We start from the raw sequence: 23,470 nt of genomic DNA, 5'->3' as shown, positions 1-23,470 counted from the left end.
AATGGTCCCCGTAGCCCTGCCAGTGCGGCGAGGTGGAACAACCCGCACTGGGCTATGCAGGCGAACCGGGGACACCACCTGTAAGGCTGGTGCCATGTACGCCGGCCCGAGGAGACGTACTGGAGGCCAGATACGTTGGGCCGGCTTCATGACATCCAGCTCGATGCCCAACCTAGCCCTCCCAGTGCGGCAAGGTGGAATAGCCCGCACTGGGCTAAGCACGCGTACTGGGGACACCGTGCGCTTTACCGCATAACACGGTGTCTGACCAGTACGACGCCCTCTCACTCCACGGTAAGCCCGGGGAGTTGGCTCAGGTATCCAACCCGGCTTCGCCACACTCCCCTTTAGCCCCCCCCCCAAGAAATTTTTGGGTGAGCCTCTCGGGTTTCCAGCCACTCTGCCTTGCAAGCGCCTCATAATGACGCCTCTCCGCTTTTGATGCCTCCAGCTCCGCTTTGGGACGGCGACACTCCTCTGGCTCTGCCCCGGGTCCTTCTCCGTCCAGAATCTCCTCCCATGTCCATTCCTCCTTGTACTGCTGCTGCTGTTGCTGCTGCCCGTTGTCACGCTGCTTGGTCCGGGTTTGGTGGGTGGTTCTGTAAAGGTTTTCTTCCTGGGGTGAAGGAGAGGACCAAAATGCAGCGTAGCCAGTGCTCAACATGTTTAATTATAAGAACAAGTGAACACTACAAACAACTTACAAAATAACAAACGTGCAAAACCGATACAGACCTATCTGGTGCAGAACACAAACACAGAGACAGGTAACAACCACCCACAACGAACACAGTGAAACAACCTACCTAAATATGACTCTTAATTAGAGGAACGCAAAACACCTGCCTCTAATTAAGAGCCATACCAGGCAACCCTAAACCAACATAGAAACACACAACATAGAATGCCCACCCAAAACTCACGCCCTGACCATCACACACATACAAAACAACAGAAAACAGGTCAGGAACGTGACAAGTTGAGAACAAGTTCTCATTTACAACTGCGACCTGGCCAAGATAAAGCAAAGCAGTGCGACACAAACAACACAGAATTACACATGGAATAAACAAACGTACACAATAAGATTAGGGAGGTAAGGAAATAAATAGGCCATAGTGGTGAAATAATTACAATTTAGCAATTAAACACTGGAGTGATAGATGTGCAGAATATGAATGTGCAAGTAGAGATACTGGGGTGCAAAGGAGCAAAAATAAATAACTAACAATATGGGGATGAGATAGTTGGGTGGGCTATTTACAGATGGGCTATGTACAGGTGCAATTATCTGTACGCTGCTCTGACAGCTGATGCTTAAAGCTAGTGAGGGAGATATGAGTCTCCAGCTTCAGTGATTTTTGCAATTAGTTCCAGTCATTGGCAGCAGAGAACTGGAAGGAAAGGCGGCCAAATGAGGAGTTGGTTTTGGGGGTGACCAGTGAAATATACCTGCTGGAGCGCGTGCTACGGGTGGGTGCTGCTATGGTGACCAGTGAGCTGAGATAAGGGGGGGCTTTATCTACCAAAGACTTATAGATGACCTGGAGCCAGAGGGTTTGGCGACAAATATGAAGCGAGAGCCAGCCGACTAGAGCATAAAGGTTGCAGTGGTGGGTAATATATGGGGCTTTGGTGACAAAACGGATGGCACTGTGATATACTGCATCCAATTTGCTGAGTAGAGTGTTGGAGGCTATTTTGTAAATCATATCTCCGAAGTCAAGGATTGGTAGGAAAGTCAGTTTACGAGGGTATGTTTGGCAGCATGAGTGAAGCAGGCTTTGTTGCAAAATAGGAAGCTGATTCTAGATTTAACTTTGGATTGGAGATGCTTAATGTGAGTCTGGAAGGAGAGTTTACAGTCTAACCAGCACCTAGGTATTTGTAGTTGTCCACATATTCTAAGTCAGAACCAATCAGAGTAGTGAAGCTACACGGGCAGGCAGGTGCAGGCAGCGATCGGTTGAAGAGCATGCATTTTGTTTTACTTGCATTTAAGAGCAGTTGGAGGCCACGAAAGGAGAGTTGTATGGCATTGAAGCTCCTCTGGAGGTTTGTTAACACAGTGTCCAAAGAAGGGCCAGAAGTATACAGAATCGTGTCGTCTGCGTAGAGGTGGATCAGAGAATCACCAGCAGCAAGAGCGACATCATTGATGTATACAGAGAAAAGAGTCGGCCCGAGAATTGAACCCTGTGGCACCCCCATAGAGACTGCCAGAGGTCCGGACAACATGCCCTCCAATTTGACACACTGAACTCTGTCTGAGAAGTAGTTGGTGAACCAGGCGATGCAGTCATTTGAGAAACCAAGGCTGTTGAGTCTGCTGATAAGAATGTGGTGATTGACAGAGTCGAAAGCCTTGGCCAGGTCGATGAATACGGCTGCACAGTATTGTCTTTTATCGATGGCGGTTATGATATTGTTTAGGACCTTGAGCGTGGCTGAGGTGCACCCATGACCAGCTCGGAAACTAGATTGCATAGCAGAGAAGGTACGGTGGGATTCGAAATGGTCGGTGATCTGTTTGTTAACTTGGCTTTCGAGGACCTTGGAAAGGCAGGGTAGGATAGATGTAGGTCTGTAACAGTTTGGGTCTGGAGTGTCTCCCCCTTTGAAGAGGGGGATGACCACGGCAGCGTTCCAATCTTTGGGGATCTCAGACGATACCAAAGAGAGGTTGAACAAGCTAGTAATAGAGGTTGCAATGGCGACAGATAATTTTAGATAGAGAGGGTCCAGATTGTCTAGCCCAGCTGATTTGTAGGGGTCCAGATTTTGCAGCTCTTTCAGAACATCAGCTATCTGGATTTAGGAAAGTTGCTGTGGGGAGTGCAGAGCTGTAGCCAGGTGGAAAGCATGGCCAGCCGTAGAAAAATGCTTTTTGAAATTCTCGATTATCGTAGATGTATCGGCGGTGACAGTTTTTCCTAGCCTCAGTGCAGTGGGCAGCTGGGAGGAGGTGCTCTTATTCTCCATGGACTTTACAGTGTCCCAGAACTTTTTGGAGTTTGTGCTACAGGATGAAAAAGTCTTTGTTTTCCTAACTGCCTGTGTATATTGGTTCCTAACTTCCCTTAAAAGGCAGTTTTTCCCCCTTGCGCTGCGGAATGACAAACAGGAGTCTTAATGTATTCTGTTACCAAATTCAACAATTTATCGTCCAGGTTGTCGGTACCAGGTGGCTTGTTCTTATTTATGGATAGTAACCATTTTTTCACCTCTTCCACACCAACTTTGCGGATTTCAAAACAGGGGATTGTCTTTCATTATTTGGTCCGTTATGCATGACATGAAGGCTCAGCGTTTTTTGTTTGCATGTCATGCCTAAGTTTGCTAATCTTGTCAACAAAACGTTATTGATGTGGTTTGCAATATCAAAGGGTTTTCTTATGAACAAGCCATCTGCCTTATTGAAGGATGGAGCTGAGTTGCCTAGACTTTTTTGCTTAGAATTTCATTTTAAGGAAAATGTAACTTTTACTTTAAGGTACTCCTAAGCTTTTTACTATCATTCTTTAAATAATTTATCTTTGTTCCATAGTATAGTTTGTTCTTCTTTTTGTAGAGTTTAGTTATGTGATTTCTATATTGACTGTATGTTTGCCAATCTGTTGTGTTGTCAGACTTATTTGCTATTCCTTTTGCCTCATCCCCCTCAGCCATACAGCTTTTCATCATCTATCCATGGGAATTTGGTAGTTCTAACAGTCAGTTTCTTGATGGGCACATGCCTATCAGTAACCGGAATAAGCAATTTCATAAATGCTTGAAATGAGGCGTCAGGTTGTTCCTCATTACACACATCAGACCAACAAATATTTCTCACATCTTTGACATAGGAAACATTGCAAACCTTCTTGTATGATCGCTTATACACAATTGTAGATCCAGTCTTTGGAACTTAGTTTTATCTAGATTTGGCTATTATATTATGATCACTAAATCCGATGTCAGCCAAATGCTGTCAATTTGATTGTTAGTTGAGTTCAAGCTTAACTTGACCTTGATCATACAATTGCAAGAATGCTATTTTCAGTTGAACTCCACGTGAACTCTCTATTGCAGGGCTCTCCAACCCTGTTCCTGGAGAGCTACCCTCCTGTAGGTTTTCACTCCAACCCTGTTCCTGGAGAGCTACCCTCCTGTAGGTTTTCACTCCAACCCTGTTCCTGGAGAGCTACCCTCCTGTAGGTTTTCACTCCAACCCTGTTCCTGGAGAGCTACCCTCCTGTAGGTTTTCACTCCAACCCCAGTTGTAACTAACCTGATTCATCTTATCAACCAGCTAATTATTAGAATCATGGTAGCTCTCCAGGAACAGGGTTGGAGTGAAAACCTACCGGATGATAGCTCTCCAGGAGCAGGGTTGGAGTGAAAACCTACAGGATGGTTGCTCTCCAGGAACAGGGTTGGAGTGAAAACCTACCGGATGATAGCTCTCCAGGAACAGGGTTGGAGTGAAAACCTACCGGGTGGTAGCTCTCCAGGAACAGGGTTGGAGTGAAAACCTACCGGATGGTAGCTCTCCAGGAACAGGGTTGGAGTGAAAACCTACCGGATGATAGCTCTCCAGGAACAAGGTTGGAGTGAAAACCTACCGGGTGGTAGCTCTCCAGGAACAGGGTTGGAGTGAAAACCTACCGGATGGTAGCTCTCCAGGAACAGGGTTGGAGTGAAAACCTACCGGATGGTAGCTCTCCAGGAACAGGGTTGGAGTGAAAACCTACCGGATGGTAGCTCTCCAGGAACAGGGTTGGAGTGAAAACCTACCAGATGGTAGCTCTCCAGGAGCAGGGTTGGAGTGAAAACCTACCGGATGGTAGCTCTCCGGGAACAGGGTTGGAGTGAAAACCTACCGGATGGTAGCTCTCCAGGAGCAGGGTTGGAGTGAAAACCTACCGGATGGTAGCTCTCCGGGAATAGGGTTGGAGTGAAAACCAACCGGATGGTAGCTCTCCAGGAACAGGGTTGGAGTGAAAACCTACCAGATGGTAGCTCTCCAGGAGCAGGGTTGGAGTGAAAACCTACCGGGTGGTAGCTCTCCGGGAACAGGGTTGGAGTGAAAACCTACCGGATGGTAGCTCTCCAGGAGCAGGGTTGGAGTGAAAACCTACCGGATGATAGCTCTCCAGGAACAGGGTTGGAGTGAAAACCTACCGGGTGGTAGCTCTCCAGGAACAGGGTTGGAGTGAAAACCTACCGGATGGTAGCTCTCCAGGAACAAGGTTGGAGTGAAAACCTACCGGATGATAGCTCTCCAGGAACAGGGTTGGAGTGAAAACCTACCGGGTGGTAGCTCTCCAGGAACAGGGTTGGAGTGAAAACCTACCGGATGGTAGCTCTCCAGGAACAGGGTTGGAGTGCTAACCTACCGGATGGTAGCTCTCCAGGAACAGGGTTGGAGTGAAAACCTACCGGATGGTAGCTCTCCAGGAACAGGGTTGGAGTGAAAACCTACCAGATGGTAGCTCTCCAGGAGCAGGGTTGGAGTGAAAACCTACCGGATGGTAGCTCTCCGGGAACAGGGTTGGAGTGAAAACCTACCGGATGGTAGCTCTCCAGGAGCAGGGTTGGAGTGAAAACCTACCGGATGGTAGCTCTCCGGGATTAGGGTTGGAGTGAAAACCAACCGGATGGTAGCTCTCCAGGAACAGGGTTGGAGTGAAAATCTACCAGATGGTAGCTCTCCAGGAGCAGGGTTGGAGTGAAAACCTACCGGATGGTAGCTCTCCGGGAACAGGGTTGGAGTAAAAACCTACCGGATGGTAGCTCTCCAGGAGCAGGGTTGGAGTGAAAACCTACCGGATGGTAGCTCTCCGGGAATAGGGTTGGAGTGAAAACCAACCGGATGGTAGCTCTCCAGGAGCAGGGTTGGAGTGAAAACCTATGGTATGATAGCTCTCCAGGAACAAGGTTGGAGTGAAAACCTACAGGATGGTTGCTCTCCAGGAACAGGGTTGGAGGGAAAACCTACGGTATGGTAGCTCTCCAGGAATAGGGTTGGAGTGAAAACCTACGGTATGATAGCTCTCCAGGAACAAGGTCGGAGTGAAAACCTACCGGATGGTAGCTCTCCAGGAATAGGGTTGGAGTGAAAACCTACCGGATGGTAGCTCTCCAGGAGCAGGGTTGGAGTGAAAACCTACAGGATGGTCGCTCTCCAGGAACAGGGTTGGAGAGCCCTGTTCTATTTTAATGCTTTACAGTGTATAACCCTATCATTGGACTGACATAACAGATGTAATTGAGAGTCATAACAGCTGATTTTAGCTTATGACGAATGACAGAGCATTGTCACTTCACAATCTCATGCCATTGTCATATAGTATTGAGCTGGCATCAGTTTTATGATTCCTCATGAAATCTGTTCTTACATTTACATTTAGTAATTTAGCAGACACTCTCATCCAGAGCACCTTACACCATTGTAGATATGTGGTAGTAGAGTAGCGGCTTGAGGGCACACACTTAATGTGTTGTGAAATCTGTTGTGAATATATTGTAATGTTTTTGCAATTATACAACTGCCTTCACTTTTCTGGACCCCAGGAAGGGTAGCTGCCTTGGAGACAGCTAATGGGGATCCATAATAAATACAAATACAAATACACTAGTGAGTGCATACATTTTTGGGGACTTTTTTGTACATGTCAGTCCTACTGTATATGGCAGGGTTATGTAGGTATGACAGCGGGTTCAAATGAAATGTTATTCTATTTTCCTCTAGTTCCTTGATGGTATGGTGTCACAAGTTGACATATAGCTAGTACAGTATGTCCCTTGCATTATTTGATTGTTAGTGAAGTGCTTGCTTGCATTTTCTATTTTATTCAGATGTTTCAGATTTCTCCCATTCTAGTAAGAACACTATTTGCAACCATCATTACTTTTGATTGTTTGGGGAATTGCATAACAATACCTACATATGTTCTTTCCTCAAAAGCACCCCATTTAAAAGATAACAGTGACGCATAGCATACAGTTTATATTAATTTACTCTACAATCCCAGTTGTCCGCTCTGCCCATATTTCTTTGTGTTTTTCCCCACCTTATTCAATATTTATTTATCTTGTTGCAGATTCAGTTCATGCAAACATGATTTAAGGGTAAACTCATATTGTCTGCAATTCACAGCAGAAACATTACAGCAATATAGTAGAGTGAAGGAAATAAAGTAACATTCGTCAAAGCAGTGTTTATTCATTCTGGTCCAGGGGACCCAAAGAGGTGCACATGATTCAAATGATCAACTCACCATATAGCTTTGATTGTTTGAATCAGGTGTGCGGTGCTAAGGGGAAAACAAACATGTGCACCCAGGAGAGTCCCCAGGACCAGGAGTAAGAAACGCTGTTCTCAAGGTTTTTATAACGTACACTCTTAGAAAAAGTGTTCCACAGGGGTTTTTCGGCTGTCCCCATAGGAGAACCCTTTTTGGCTCCAGGTAAAACCCTTTCGGGTTCCATGTAGAACCCTCTGTGGAAAGGGTTCTACCTGGAATCAAATAGAGTTCTTCAAAGGGTTCACCTATGGGGACAGCCGAAGAACCCTTTTAGGTTCTAGATAGCACTTTTTATTCTAAGAGTGTAGACTATAACCACTGACTGAGACACTGGCCTGATGTCATTGTGTAACGTTTGGACTGATGAGTAGCTTAATCTGCTGCGGTAAATGTTGTAATTTCTGAATATATCCTGTAGATTTGTCTCTGTTTACATGAGCCAATCTCTCACTTGCTTTCTCAGGTGTACAAATAGATATTGATATATTTTTTGGGACTTGTTTCCCCCCTCCTTTCCAGATGACTAAATTAAATAAATGTCAGGCACCAATTTGACATCTGGTTGAAATTGAGTTGGTACATTTTTATACCTTATTTAATGGACGTAAAATGGCCTGAGTTGACAGAGATCGATGAGGTTTATAAAGTGAGAATCTGTACAAACTGAATTCTAGCAGGGCCATATACGCTAGTACGGGACTCACTGTAAGTGTATGCATATACAACACATGAGTGGCTACCCTGTGCATTACAATGCTGTCCTTTGAAATGGAGCTGCCCCACAGCAGAGTGGGCAGTAGGGTGCTGGGTTGGGTTGGTGTTGGGGCATTGTGCTATGGCTCTTCCTTCTCCCTCCAGCCCTTCCCACCACATCAGGCCATCTTGGCCTGCTTGACAAACCCAGAAAAGTAGGACGGATTCAGTCTCGCCTCCTTCGCCGCACTTCATCTCCTCTGAACATTTGTTGTAGTCAGTGCAGCTGTACCACAGGAGGTTGGTGGCACCTTAATTGGGGAGGACGGGCTCGTAAAGACTGGAGTGGAATCAGTGGAATGGTATCAAATACATCAGACACATGGTTTCCATGTGTTTGATACTATTACATTTGCTCCGTTCCGGACATTATTATGAGCCGTTCCCTCAGCAGCCTCCACTGAGTGTACAGTATGTTTGGCTGCTTTGACAGCTCATGTTCACCTGTGAGCTAACACGGTAAGACTGGCATGGTGTTTTCTTGGCGGTAATCAGCCTAATAAGGTCTGTATGTAGTCCACCTCCTCCTCCTCAGACTGGAACCCGAGCAGCACTGCTTGGTAGCAGGCAGGAAGAGGCTGACAGGGAGGGTCAGCATCAGGACCCCCATGTCATCATCAGAAGGGAGGCACACACAGGGCTTGGATACACTCATCACATTAATGTCAGCTCTGGGAGGTCCTGTATTGATATGAAACCACCAGACCAGTACAGCCTCTGTCACAATCACCTAAAAGGATTTTGGGTGGGTGGGAGATGGAGTGTAGCTGTGAGCATTAAAGGAGAAGAGTTATTGGTTTAGAGCTAAGAGTCTGTGGGCACCTCTACAGCAGATGGTACGCCAAGCTGCACATCCACAACGTCATAGCCCAGCCTGGGGACCTGGTCCATAGGGTTTGCCTGAATGGCCACCTCTAGGAGCACCCGCCATTTTTACTCTCTTTCTCTTTCTGTCTCTTTCTTTATATTTCTCTCTTTCTCTTAGGCTTTTCATCCATACATGGGGCCTTCAGGGGGCGTCATGCTCTGTTGACTCAGAGGGGGATGCAGAGTTGTCCTTTTAAATCCTCTCAAACTTCAGTTTTTTGCTTTTGACGTTGGTACACATGAGCATGGGGGTACATGATTTCTGAGGGTTGAATGATCATGTACTGTAGGGTATTGACCCAATAAAGGGATTTTCAAATTCACACACACACACACACACACACACACACACACACACACACACACACACACACACACACACACACACACACACACACACACACACACACACACACACACACACACACACACACACACACACACACACGCACTGAACCACCTCAAGGTGCACGTTAGGCAAGGCATGTACAGCCACATTTGTGTAACAAGAAAGCACAAAGGATAACAGAAGCACTTCCTCATCAAGAATTGTCAGTGGTTTTTATGTGCCAAAAACCATAACATGCTTTGTGCAGTAGAGCTAGACATTTCTTGGGAAGATTTTGAAGTATGCGTGTGTGTGCCTGTGTGCGCGTCGATAGCGTAGGGGTGAATCTAATGAGCAGGTCCAGCAGACTGGTTAAGGTGCTTTGCCGTTTCATTGGCCAGCCACAATGACAAATGGGTCTGGACTCCTCATTGAGCAGGACTGTGAGATGCTGGGAATTTCATATAAATCAGCCCCAGGAGCCACAGTGTGACTCACTTTGCTTCAGTTAGTGTGCCACAGAAAACGGTTTAATCATTTAGCTAGGAAACAATTGTATTCTAGCAAAAAGAGGTCTTTGGCACAGCAAAATAAAGGGGTTCATAAACTTCTCCCCAGCTTTCAGATGAAAGGAGGCTTATGCAAATCATTTCATACCGCAGTCCTTCAAGATAGCTGGGTTTTTGGCTTTTCTCCTGTTGGGTTTTGCTGCCGGCTTGTTGTTCTGCATTCACTGCACAACAAAGACATACGCACAAGCACACACAGACACATGTACACACAGACACATGTACACACAGACACATGTACACACAGACACATGTACACACAGACACATGTACACACAGACACAAGCACACACAGACACATGTACACACAGACACATGTACACACAGACACATGTACACACAGACACATGTACACACAGACACATGCACACACAGACACATGCACACACAGACACATGTACACACAGACACATGTACACACAGACACATGTACACACAGACACATGTACACACAGACACATGTACACACAGACACATGCACACACAGACACATGTACACACAGACACATGTACACACAGACACATGTACACACAGACACATGTACACACAGACACATGTACACACAGACACAAGCACACACAGACACAAGCACACACAGACACATGTACACACAGACACATGTACACACAGACACATGTACACACAGACACATGTACACACAGACACATGTACACACAGACACAAGCACACACAGACACAAGCACACACAGACACATGTACACACAGACACATGTACACACAGACACATGTACACACAGACACATGTACACACAGACACATGTACACACAGACACATGCACACACAGACACATGTACACACATACACATGTACACACAGACACATGTACACACAGACACATGTACACACAGACACATGTACACACAGACACATGCACACACAGACACATGTACACACAGACACATGTACACACAGACACATGCACACACAGACACATGTACACACAGACACATGTACACACAGACACATGCACACACAGACACATGTACACACAGACACATGTACACACAGACACATGTACACACAGACACATGTACACACAGACACATGTACACACAGACACATGCACACACAGACACATGTACACACAGACACATGTACACACAGACACAAGCACACACAGACACAAGCACACACAGACACATGTACACACAGACACATGTACACACAGACACATGTACACACAGACACATGTACACACAGACACAAGCACACACAGACACAAGCACACACAGACACATGTACACACAGACACATGTACACACAGACACATGTACACACAGACACATGTACACACAGACACATGTACACACAGACACATGCACACACAGACACATGTACACACAGACACATGTACACACAGACACATGTACACACAGACACATGTACACACAGACACATGTACACACAGAAACATGTACACACAGACACAGGCACACACAGACACATGTACACACAGACACATGTACACACAGACACATGTACACACAGACACATGTACACACAGACACATGTACACACAGACACATGCACACACAGACACATGTACACACAGACACATGTACACACAGACACATGTACACACAGACACATGTACACACAGACACAAGCACACACAGACACAAGCACACACAGACACATGTACACACAGACACATGTACACACAGACACATGTACACACAGACACATGTACACACAGACACAAGCACACACAGACACAAGCACACACAGACACATGTACACACAGACACATGTACACACAGACACATGTACACACAGACACATGTACACACAGACACATGCACACACAGACACATGTACACACAGACACATGTACACACAGACACATGTACACACAGACACAAGCACACACAGACACAAGCACACACAGACACATGTACACACAGACACATGTACACACAGACACATGTACACACAGACACATGTACACACAGACACAAGCACACACAGACACAAGCACACACAGACACATGTACACACAGACACATGTACACACAGACACATGTACACACAGACACATGTACACACAGACACATGTACACACAGACACATGCACACACAGACATATGTACACACAGACACATGTACACACAGACACATGTACACACAGACACATGTGCACACAGACACATGTACACACAGACACATGTACACACAGACACATGTACACACAGACACATGTACACACAGACACATGCACACACAGACACATGTACACACAGACACATGTACACACAGACACATGCACACACAGACACATGTACACACAGACACATGTACACACAGACACATGCACACACAGACACATGTACACACAGACACATGTACACACAGACACATGTACACACAGACACATGTACACACACTCTTAAGATGCACACAGAAACATATACCCATATACATGCATGCTCTAACTAACACATCATATTAGCATGGATAGTTATAATAGTGCCAAAATAACTGATAAAGCACTGATATAGACGAGAGGGTCCTAGTAAGCTTTTAGTCTGAATACGTTTTCATAGGTTTGGCAGTTCACCAACAGACCAAAATAAGCGCTTCTCAGGAAAAGTGGAAAAGGTCACAAAGGACAGAGAAATACCCTATTATTTTTAGGACTTGATAGGATTTTAGTTAGTTATGCAGTTTTTCCCTCTCCCCCTAATCACATGCTAGGCTCTAATGTTGGGGATTATCCTTGGCCTATTTATTTCTTCTCACATTACCAAAGAGTCTACTTCTTTATATTCTACTTTTTCTTCCTCCTCCTCTTCCTCTTCTCGCCCATACTACAATATCATTATCTTTGATCGACTTGCTAGAGCTCAACCCACATGGTCATTTAATCATGTGTGCCAATGCAGCCTGAACACTAAGCTGAGATGGGAAGCACTGCAGAGTAGCCAGGATGCTTTAGTGATTGTGTGTGTGTGTGTGTGTGTGTGTGTGTGTGTGTGTGTGTGTGTGTGTGTGTGTGTGTGTGTGTGTGTGTGTGTGTGTGTGTGTGTGTGTGTGTGTGTGTGTGTGTGTGTGTGTGTGTGTGTGTGTGTGTGTGTGTGTGTGTGTGTGTGTGTGTGTGTGTGTGTGTGTGTGTGTGTGTGTGTCTGTCTGTCTTGTGCATGCTAACATGTGGGTTGTGTGTATGTGCAGAGTTCTGTGACAGCATTCACCAGCCATGTACAGTGGTGTAAACCATTGACAGAGGTTTCAGTTATCAGCACACTCAGCTCAAATTGACTTGTTTTCCAAGTAATCAAAATGACCAAATAAGTATCCACACTTTGCCTAAATGACATCAATTTATCCTCCATGACATAAGGACAGCATTCTACGCTGTAAGATTAAATGAATCACCTGTAAATAGTGCCCACTCACAGAAACTTTTATTCCCCTGGATGGATTTGTTTTCTGATTCATTCACTTCAAAACCTGGGATTCCTCAAAGAGAAATCTCCTGGCTCTGAGATGTATCTTGAAGTTTACAGTTTTGTACGCAGGTAGACTGGGATGTTGGGGGAAGGAAAAACAGGATGTGAGCTCCATAGCCAGGTCATACTCAACTCAGACAATCCCTCTGATGTCAGATCCCACAACACTTTAGACAGCCGTTATACTGACTCTGAGGGGAGGAGAGAGAGGCCTTTATATTACAGTACATTACCTTGGTACAGGACTGCACAATTTCAAATTAGTTAAATTGAATTTAAACACTGTTCCATACAATAAAGTACCACATGTACATTTTCTTGCCCCCTTAAAGAATTGTGTCCCATTTCATACCCTAAACATGTCAAAACCCTGTCACATTCGTTACCACGAAAGCATTAAGTGAAAATGAAATGAAACATTGCCCTTAAAAGATCTGAAATGGTGAATATGAGAAAAAAGATCGCTCTGATCTGTTTCACCTGTCCTTGTGATTGTCTCCACCCCCTCCAGCTGTCTCTTATTTTCCCTGGTGTATTTATCCCTGTTTCCTGTCTCTCTGTGCCAGTTTGTCTTTTATGTTCAAGTTAACCAGCGTGTTTTTTCCATGTGCCTTCTTTTCTATGCTCTTTTACTAGTCCTCCTGGTTTTGACCTTTGCCTGTTTTTCTGGACTCCATTCCCGCCTGCCTGACCATGCTGCCTGCCCTGACCTCGAGTCTGCCTGCCATTCTGTACCTCTGGAACTCTGAACTGGTTTGGACCTTTTGCCTGTCCACGACCATTCTCTTGCCTACCCCTTTTGGATTGTTAATAAACATCTTGGACTCTAACCATCTGCCTCCTGTGTCTGCATCTGGGACTCACCTTGTGCCCTGATAGTGTGTACTTAACTTAAGAATTAAGAGTATGTTAACACACTATGCAGTGACGAGAATTGCCTACAATGCACCACCTTGTAAACCAGGGGTGTCAAACTCATTTAATGGAGGCCTAGTGTCTGCAGGTTTTAGTTTTTTCTATTCAATTAAGCCCTAGACAACCAGGTGTGGGGAGTTCCTAATTAATTAGTGACCTTAATTAAAAGTGGAGGAGTGAAAACGTGCAGACACTCGGCTTGTTTCAGCATGACAATGCCCACGTGCACAAAGCGAGGTCCGTACAGAAATGGTTTGTCGATATCGGTGTGGAAGAACCTGACTGGCCTGCACAGAACCATGAGCTCAACCCCTTCTACCACCTTTGGGATTAATTGGAACGCCGACTGCAAGCTAGGCCTAACCGCCAAACATCAGTGCCCAACCTCACTGCTGTTATAGCAGCAAAGGGGTGGACTAACTCCATGTTAATGCCCATGATTTTGTAATGAGATGTTCGACGAGCACGTGTCCATATACTTTTGGTCATGTAGTGTATATAGTGTAGTCCGTGTAGCCATTTTTTTGCTAATTAGCAGTCTTATGGCAGTGGGATGCACTAGTAACGCTTGCCATACGGAAGCAGAGAGAACAGTCTATGGCTTGGATGGTTGGAGTCTTTAACGATTTTCCGGGCCTTTCTTTCATCCCACCTGAAATAGAGTTCCTGGATAGCAGGGAGCTCGGTCCTAGTGATGTATTGGGCTGTCCGCACCACCCTCTGTAGCGCCATGCGATTGAGAGCGGTGCTATAGCTATACCAAGCAGTGATATAGCCAGTCAAGATGCTCTCAATGGCACAACTGTAGACCTTTTTGAGAATTTGAGGGCCCATGCTAAACCTCCTGAGGGGGAAGAGGTGCTGTTGTGACTTCTTCATGACTGTGGTGTGTGTGTGGACCATTTTAAGTTCTTAGTGATTTGGACATTGAGGAACTTGAAGCTCTCAACCCACTCTACTGCCCTCCCGTAGATGTGAATGAGGGTGTGCTCGCCCCCCCGTTTCCTATAGTCCATGATAAGCTCCTAGATCTTACTGACGTTGAAGGAGAGGTTGTTGTTCTGGCCCCACACTGCCAGGTCACTGACCTCCTCCATGTAGGCTGTCTCATCATTACCAGTGATCAGGCTTACCACCGCCATGTCGTCAGCAAACTTGAAGCTGGTGTTGGAGTCATGCATGGCCACACAGTCGTGGGTGAACAGGGAGGCAGGAGGGGACTAAGAACACACCCCTGTGGGGCCCCCGTGTTGAGGGTCAGCGTGGCGTTAGTTAGCCCATCAGGAAGTCCAGGATCCAGTTGCAGAGGGGAGTTTTCAGTACCTGGGTCCTAAGCTTGGTGAAAATTGTGTTTAATGCTGAGCTGCATTCACTGCACGACTGAGGGACCTTACAAATAATTGTAAAGTTGTGGTGAAAAATATTGGCACCCTTGTAGTTTTTTCAAATAACGCACCACTTCTTCTAGAAAACTGTTGAAATGAAAAAATATTTTGGTATCCACATACGTACATTGCATTCAGAAAGTATTCAGACTTTTGACTTTTTGCACATTTTGTTACGTTACAGCCTTATTCTAAAATGTATTTAAAAAATATATATTCTCATCAATCTACACACAATACCCGATAATGACAGAGTGAAAACAGGTTTTGAGAAATTCTTGCAAATGTATAAAAAACAGAAATACTTTATTTCCATAAGTATTTAGACCCTTTGCTATTTAGACCCTTTGCTATCTAAATTAAGCTCAGATGCATCCTGTTTCCATTGATCATCCTTTAGATGTTTCTACAACTTGATTGGAGTCCACCTGTGGTAAGTTCAAATGATTGGACATGATTTGGAAAGGCACACACCTGTCTATATAAGGTCCCACAGTTCACGGTGCATTTCAGAGCAAAAGCCTGAGACAGGATTGTGTCGAGGCACATATCTCGGGAAAGGTACCAAAACATTTCTGCAGCATTGAAGGTCTCCAAGAACACAGTGGCCTCCATCCTTCTTAAATGGAAGAAGTTTGGAACCACCAAGACTCTTCCTAGAGCTGGTCGCCCAGCCAAACTGAGCAATCGGGGTAGAAGGGCCTTGGTCAGGGAGGTCACCAAGAGCACGTTGGTCATTTTGACAGAGCTTCAGTTCCTCTGTGGAGATGGGAGAACCTTCCAGAAGGACAACCAAGGACAATCAGGCCTTTATGGTAGAATGGCCAGACGGAAGCCACTCCTCAGTAAAAGGCACATGACAGCCCACTTGGAGTTTACCAACAGGCACGTAAAGGACTCCTAGACCATGAGAAACAAGATTCATTGGTCTGATGAAACCAAGATTGAACTCTTTGGCCTAAATGCCAAGCGTCACGTCTGCAGGAAACCTGGCACCATCCCTACGATGAAGCATGGTGGTGGCAGCATCATGCTGTGGGGGTGTTTTTCTGCGGCAGGCACTGGGAGACTAGTCAGGATCAAGGGAAAGATGAACGGAGCAAAGTGCAGAGAGATCCTTGATGAAAACCTGCTAGGACCTTAGACTGGGGTGAAAGATTAACCTTCCAACAGGACAACGACCCTAAGCACACAGCCAAGAAAACGCAGGAGTGGCTTCAGGACAAGTCTCTGAATGTCCTTGAGTGGCCCAGCCAGAACCCGATCAAACATTTCTGGAGAGACCTGAAAATAGCTGTGCATCGACGCTCCCATCCAACCTGACAGAGCTTGGGAGGATCTGCAGAAAATAATGGGAGAAACTTCCCAAATACAGGTGTGCCATTCCCAGGAAGACTCAAGGCTGTAATCGCTACCAAAGGTGCCTCAACAAAGTACTGAGTAAAGGGTCTGAATGCTTATGTAAATGTATTATTTCAGGGGTTTTTTAAAAACCTGTTTTTGCTTTGTCATTAAGGGGTATTGTGTGTAGATTGATGAGGAAAATTTTTATTTAATCCGTTTTAGAATAAGGCTGTGTTACGGATACAAGTGTTCGGTGTGTATCCTGTGTGTATTTCTTTTCTCTCCTTCTCCCCTACTCACAGGTGACAATAATCATTCCCCAATCAGTCATCAATCAGTCGCTAATCGGAAGACACCTGCTCCTTTTCCCTTACCCAATCACAGTCCCTTTCCCTTGGTTTAAAACCCCTGTCAGTTGTTTTCTCCCCAGCTCAATCTCTTTGTGACATGCCTTCTGTCTGTAGATCGCTTGTGTGTTTTGCATCTACATGTCACTTTGTCCCCACCTGTGAGTATTGTTTTGGTTATGGTGTTTGAGTGTTTGTTTGATGGTGGGAAAAGGGGGTAACCAGACAAGTCGCCCTTGGGCTACACTACCCGTAGTTAAACATTGTTAAAAACACTAGTTAGAACTGGGCGGACCACCCCCTGTATTTTTGGTTAGTTAGTTAGCTGTTTGTGAAGTAGGCTAGTCTAGCTTAGGGGTGTTTTTGAGTTATTATTCTTTCATTCCTTGGGTCCCGCTCAGCCCCTTTTCCTGCTTCCCCCCATTTACCGTGTGTTTATAAATAAACATTTAGTGTTTGACGGTAATTAAGTTGTCTGTGTTATTTGTTCTCACTGTTACGTTTTCACTACTATAATTTGCATGAGTTGTGTTACGGGTCCCATTACCATCCCCCCTAGACTGTCGGGCCAAAGGGATTCAAAACAGGCTGTAACATAACAAAATGTGGAAAAGGTCAATGGGTCTGAATACTTTCCGAATGCACTGTATGTCTTCGTGTGCAGTTGATCAAAACAAAACAATCTGAATAATTTATACATCTTAGCTTATTCCACAAATAAATCCTATAATGGCCCTGACATTATTATTTACACTTTCTAGAAGTAGTTATAAATAATTTGATTTCAAGCAGGTGATTCTCCTTTTGTCACGGCCGTTGTAAGGAGGAGACCAAGGTGCAGCGTGGTGAGCATACATTTTCCTTTTTATTAAAAATGTCGCCAACGGGGCCGCCCGGGTGGCGCAGTGGTCTAGGGCACTGCATCGCAGTGCTAGCTGCGCCACCAGAGTCTCTGGGTTCGCGCCCAGGCTCTGTCGCAGCCGGCCGCGACCGGGAGGTCCGTGGGGCGACGCACAATTGGCCTAGCGTCGTCCGGGTTAGGGAGGGTTTGGCCGGTAGGGATATCCTTGTCTCATCGCGCTCCAGCGACTCCTGTGGCGGGCTGGGCGCAGTGCGCGCTAACCAAGGGGGCCAGGTACACGGTGTTTCCTCCGACACATTGGTGCGGCTGGCTTCCGGGTTGGAGGCGCGCTGTGTTAAGAAGCAGTGCGGTTGGGTTGTGCTTCGGAGGACGCGTGGCTTTTGACCTTCGTCTCTCCCGAGCCCGTACGGGAGTTGTAGCGATGAGACAAGATAGTAATTACTAGCGATTGGATACCACGAAAATTGGGGAGAAAATGGGATAAAATTTATAAATTTATAATAATAATAATAAATAAATAAAAATGTCGCCAACAAAACAACAAATGAAAGAAACAACCGTGAAGCTTACAGGGCTAAGTCCCACAAACAAAGTTAGCTACCCACCCCAAATCACACCCTGACCAAACCAAATAGAGACATAAAAAGGCTCTCTAAGGTCAGGGCGTGACAGTACCCCCCCCCCCCAAAGGTGCGGACTCCGGCCGCAAAACATGAACCTATAGGGGAGGGTCTGGGTGGGCATCTATCCGCGGTGGCGTCTCAGGTGCGGGACACAGACCTCGCTCCACCTCTGGCTCACCCCACTTTGGTGGCACCTCTGGTGCGGGGACCCTCATCGCGGGCCCCGGACTGGGGACCCTTGTAGCTGGCCCCGGACTGGGGACCCTCGTTGCGGTCCCCGGACTGGGCACCCTCGTTGCGGGCCCCGGACTGGGCACCCTCGCTGCGGGCCCAGATCATCACTGGAGGCTTCGTGCCATGGATCACCACTGGAGGCTTCTTTCCATGGATCATCACTGGAGGCTTCGTGCCATGGATCATCACTGGAGGCTTCGTGCCATGGATCATCACTGGAGGCTTTGTGCCATGGATTATCACTGGAGGCTTCGTGCCATGGATCATCAGTGGAGGCTTCGTGCCATGGATCATCACTGGAGGCTTCGTGCCATGGATTATCACTGGAGGCTTCTTGCCATGGATTATCACTGGAGGCTTCGTGCCATGGATCATCACTGGAGGCTTCTTGCCATGGATCTACACTGGAGTGGAGAGACACACAAGAGGCCTGGCTCTGGGAGAAGGCACAGGACTCACCAGGCTGGGGAGACATATAGGAAGGTTAATTCTCGGCGCAGGCATAGGACTCACCAGGCTGGGGAGACATGCAGGAGGCCTTGTCCTTGGCCGAGGCACCGGATACACTGGGCCGTGGAGGCGCACTGGCGGTCTCGAGCGCAGATCTGGCTGCTCCCGTTCTGGCTGGATCCCCCCTGTAGCCCGGCAAGTGCGGGGAGTTGGAACAGGCCGCACTGGGCTGTGCTGGCGAACTGTGGACAACGTGCGTAGGCCTGGTGCAGTATACCCCGGGCCGAGCAGACGCACTGTAGACCAGATGCGCTGAGCCGGCATCATCCCTCCTGGCTCGATGCCCACTCTAGCCCGGCCGATTCGAGGAGCTGCGATGTAGCGCACCGGGCTATGCGTGCGCACTGAGGACACATTGCGCTTCCCTGCATAACACGGTGCCTGCCCAGTCACTCTCTCGCCATGGTAAGCACGGGGAGTTGGCTCAGGTCTCCTACCTGAGTCCGCCAATCTCCCCGTGTGCCCCACCCCCCAAAAAAATCTGGGGCTGCCTCTCGTGCCCGTTACCTCACGCCAACTCCTCATAGTGTCGCCGCTCTGCTCTAGCTGCCTCCAGCTCCTTTTTCGGACGGCGATACTCTCCCGGCTGTGCCTATGGTCCTTTGCCGTCCAAAATTTCCTCCCATGTCCAGGAGTCCATGTTCCCACGCTGCTTGGTCCTTTGGTGGTGGGTGGTTCTGTAACGCTCGTCGTCGGGAGAAGGAGAAGAGGACCAAGGTGCAGCGTGGTAAGTGTTCATATTATTTAATAAATATACGCAACACTTGACAAAATAACAAACACGACAAACGAACAGTCCTGAAAGGTGAAACAAACACTAAACAGGAAACAACCACCTACAAACACAGGTGGGAACAGGCTACCTAAGTATGATTCTCAATCAGAGACAACGATAGACAGCTGCCTCTGATTGAGAACCATACCAGGCCAAACACACAGAAATACAAAACAAGGACAACATAGAACACCAGACATAGAATGCCCACCCAAACTCACGCCCTGACACACCAAAATAGAGACATAAAAAGGATCTCTACGGTCAGGGCGTGACATGGTGGTACAATAGTCCAGGATTATGAAGAAAAACATTAAGATCTACAACATTTATTCCATGGGACAAAACTAGGTCCAGAGTATGACTGTGACAGTGAGTAGGTCCAGAGACATGTTGGACAAAACCCACTGAGTCGATGATGGCTCCGAAAGCCTTTTGGAGTGGGTCTGTGGACTTTTCCATGTGAATATTAAAATCACCAAAAATTAGAATATTATCTGCTATGACTACAAGGTCCGATAGGAATTCAGGGAACTCAGTGAAGAACGCTGTATATGGCCCAGGAGGCCTGTAAACAGTAGTAATAAAAAGTGATTGAGTAGGCTGCATAAATTTCATGACTAGAAGCTCAAAAGACGAAAACGTCATTTCTTTTTTTTGTAAATTGAAATTTTCTATCGTAAATGTTAGCAACACCTCCGCCTTTGCAGGATGCGCGGGGGATATGGTCACTAGTGTAACCAGGGGGTGAGGCCTCATTTAACACAGTAAATTCATCAGGCTTAAGCCATGTTTCAGTCAGGCCAATCACATCAAGATTATGATCAGTGATTAGTTCATTGACTATAACTGCCTTTGAAGTGAGGGATCTAACATTAAGTAGCCCTATGTTGAGATGTGAGGTATCACGATCTCTTTCAATAATGGCAGGAATGGAGGAGGTCTTTATCCTAGTGAGATTGCTAAGGCGAACACCGCCATGTTTAGTTTTGCCCAACCTAGGTCGAGGCACAGACACCGTCTCAATAGGGATAGCTGAGCTGACTACACTGACTGTGCTAGTGGCAGACTCCACTAAGCTGGCAGGCTGGCTAACAGCCTGCACCCTATTTCATTGTGGAGCTAGAGGAGTTAGAGCCCTGTCTATGTTGGTAGATAAGATGAGAGCACCCCTCCAGCTAGGATGGAGTCCGTCACTCCTCAGCAGGCCAGGCTTAGTCCTGTTTGTGGGTGAGTCCCAGAAAGAGGGCCAATTATCTACAAATTCTATCTTTTGGGAGGGGCAGAAAACAGTTTTCAACCAGCGATTGAGTTGTGAGACTCTGCTGTAGAGCTCATCACTCCCCCTAACTGGGAGAGGGCCTGTGATAAGGTGCGTCTCGGTGAGAGGTGTAGGAGTCAGGCGCAGGAGAGCAGGGATTCCTGAGAAGCGTGTTTAATATATAATATTATATATAGTCCATCAATACAAAATTGCCACAGACAAAAATCCAAAACTACGCTCTCCCACGGACCCAGAAAACTCCTGCCAACACACGGAGGAACAACCACAGTTCAGACACTACATACAAGTGCCAAAAAAATGTGAAAACAAAACAGAAACTCGTGCCAAACACACGGAGGAACAAACTCAGTACCGAAACTAAACTACAGTGCGTAATAACGAAAACAAGACGCATCAAAGATAAACGAGCGCAAATACACACAAGCTTAATCCCGCACGAAATAAGGCAGGTAACAGGTGCCCTATATACACACAGAAATAAATGCAATTGAAACCAGGTGTGAAAATGAACACAGACAAAACAACCAGAAAAGGAAAAAGGGATCGGTGGCGGCTAGTAAACCGGCGACGCCGAGCGCCGAGCGCCGCCCGAACAGGGAGAGGGGTTATCTTCGGTAGAAGTCGTGACAGGGCCAGAGACAATTACTCGATGCCGACACATCTTTCTAGCTGATTTACACGCTGAAGCTATGTTGCGCTTGGTGACCTCTGACTGTTTCATCCTAACATCGTTGCTTCCGACGTGGATAACAATATCTCTATACTCTCTACACTCGCCAGTTTTAGCTTTAGCCAGCACCATCTTCAGATTAGCCTTAACGTCGGTAGCCCTGCCCCCTGGTAAACTGTGTATGATCGCTGGATGATTCGTTTTAAGTCTAATACTGCGGGTAATGAAGTCGCCAATGACTAGGGTTTTCAATTTGTCAGGGCTAATGGTGGGAAGCTTCGGCGTCTCAAACCCCGTAACGGGAGGAGTAGAGACAAGAGAAGGCTCGGCCTCAAACTCCGACTTGCTGCTTATGGGGAAAACCGGTTGAAAGTTTCTGTCGGCTGAATGAGCGACACCGGTTGAGCATTCCTACAGCATTTCCCTCCAGAAGCCATGAGAAAGTTGTCTGGCTGCGGGGACTGTGCGAGGGGATTTATACTACTATCTGTACTTACTGGTGGCACAGACGCTGTTTCATCCTTTCCTACACTGAAATTACCCTTGCCTAACGATTGCGTCTGAAGCTGGGCTTGCAGCACAGCTATCCTCGCCGCAAGGCGATCGTTCTCATGTATATTATGAGTACAGCGACTGCAATTAGAAGGCATCATGTTAATGTTACTACTTAGCTTCGGATGGTGGAGATCCTGACGAACCATGTCCAGATAAAGCATCCGGAGTGAAAAAGTTGAATGAAAAAAAAAGTTGTGAGGGAAAAACTAAAAATATAAACGGTAATTAAAAAGTAAAAACCGTAAAGTTGTCAGGTAGCAAAGCAAGGTTGGCAATTTTGATTTGTTTAACACTTTTTTGGTTACTACATGATTCCATATGTGTTATTTCATAGTGTTGATGTCTTCACTATTATTCTACAATGTAGAAAATAGTAAAAATAAAGAAAAACCCTGGAATGAGTAGGTGTGTCCAAACTTTTGACTGTTACTGTACATTAAACTTGTGATTAAATCGCAAACAGTATTCACTTGCAAATAAATGTCATCATGTCTTTACTGTATATCCCCTGGAGAAAAAAAGACTAGACTACATTTCTAGTTAATTTTCTTTCCACTACATTGTCAGTATGTCCATACCTAATATCAGACTGTACAATATGGGTGTTCAGTCCACTTCCTGAATTGGCAGCATGGTCCCATGCCTGGACCTCATATTCCGCATCACACTCTTCTATGTTATTGTTGATTG

The 23,470-nt window shown here is 46.3% G+C and overlaps 1 protein-coding gene across 1 annotated transcript in view; it reads right to left on the bottom strand.

Moving 5' to 3' along the window:
* LOC139552534 (uncharacterized) overlaps positions 1 to 22,178 on the bottom strand; it is a 387,539-nt gene extending 365,361 nt beyond the window's left edge. The window contains exon 1 of the mRNA XM_071364352.1: positions 22,050 to 22,178. The gene's annotated coding sequence lies outside the window, so the exon portion shown is untranslated. The remainder of the gene's footprint in view (positions 1 to 22,049) is intronic.
* Positions 22,179 to 23,470: the final 1,292 nt, after the last annotated feature.

Source organism: Salvelinus alpinus, chromosome 24, assembly GCF_045679555.1.
Source record: "Salvelinus alpinus chromosome 24, SLU_Salpinus.1, whole genome shotgun sequence".
NCBI classification, from domain to species: domain Eukaryota; kingdom Metazoa; phylum Chordata; class Actinopteri; order Salmoniformes; family Salmonidae; genus Salvelinus; species Salvelinus alpinus.
The sequence above is the reverse complement of the archived record's forward strand: the minus strand, read 5'-3'. Positions and strand labels throughout refer to the sequence as shown.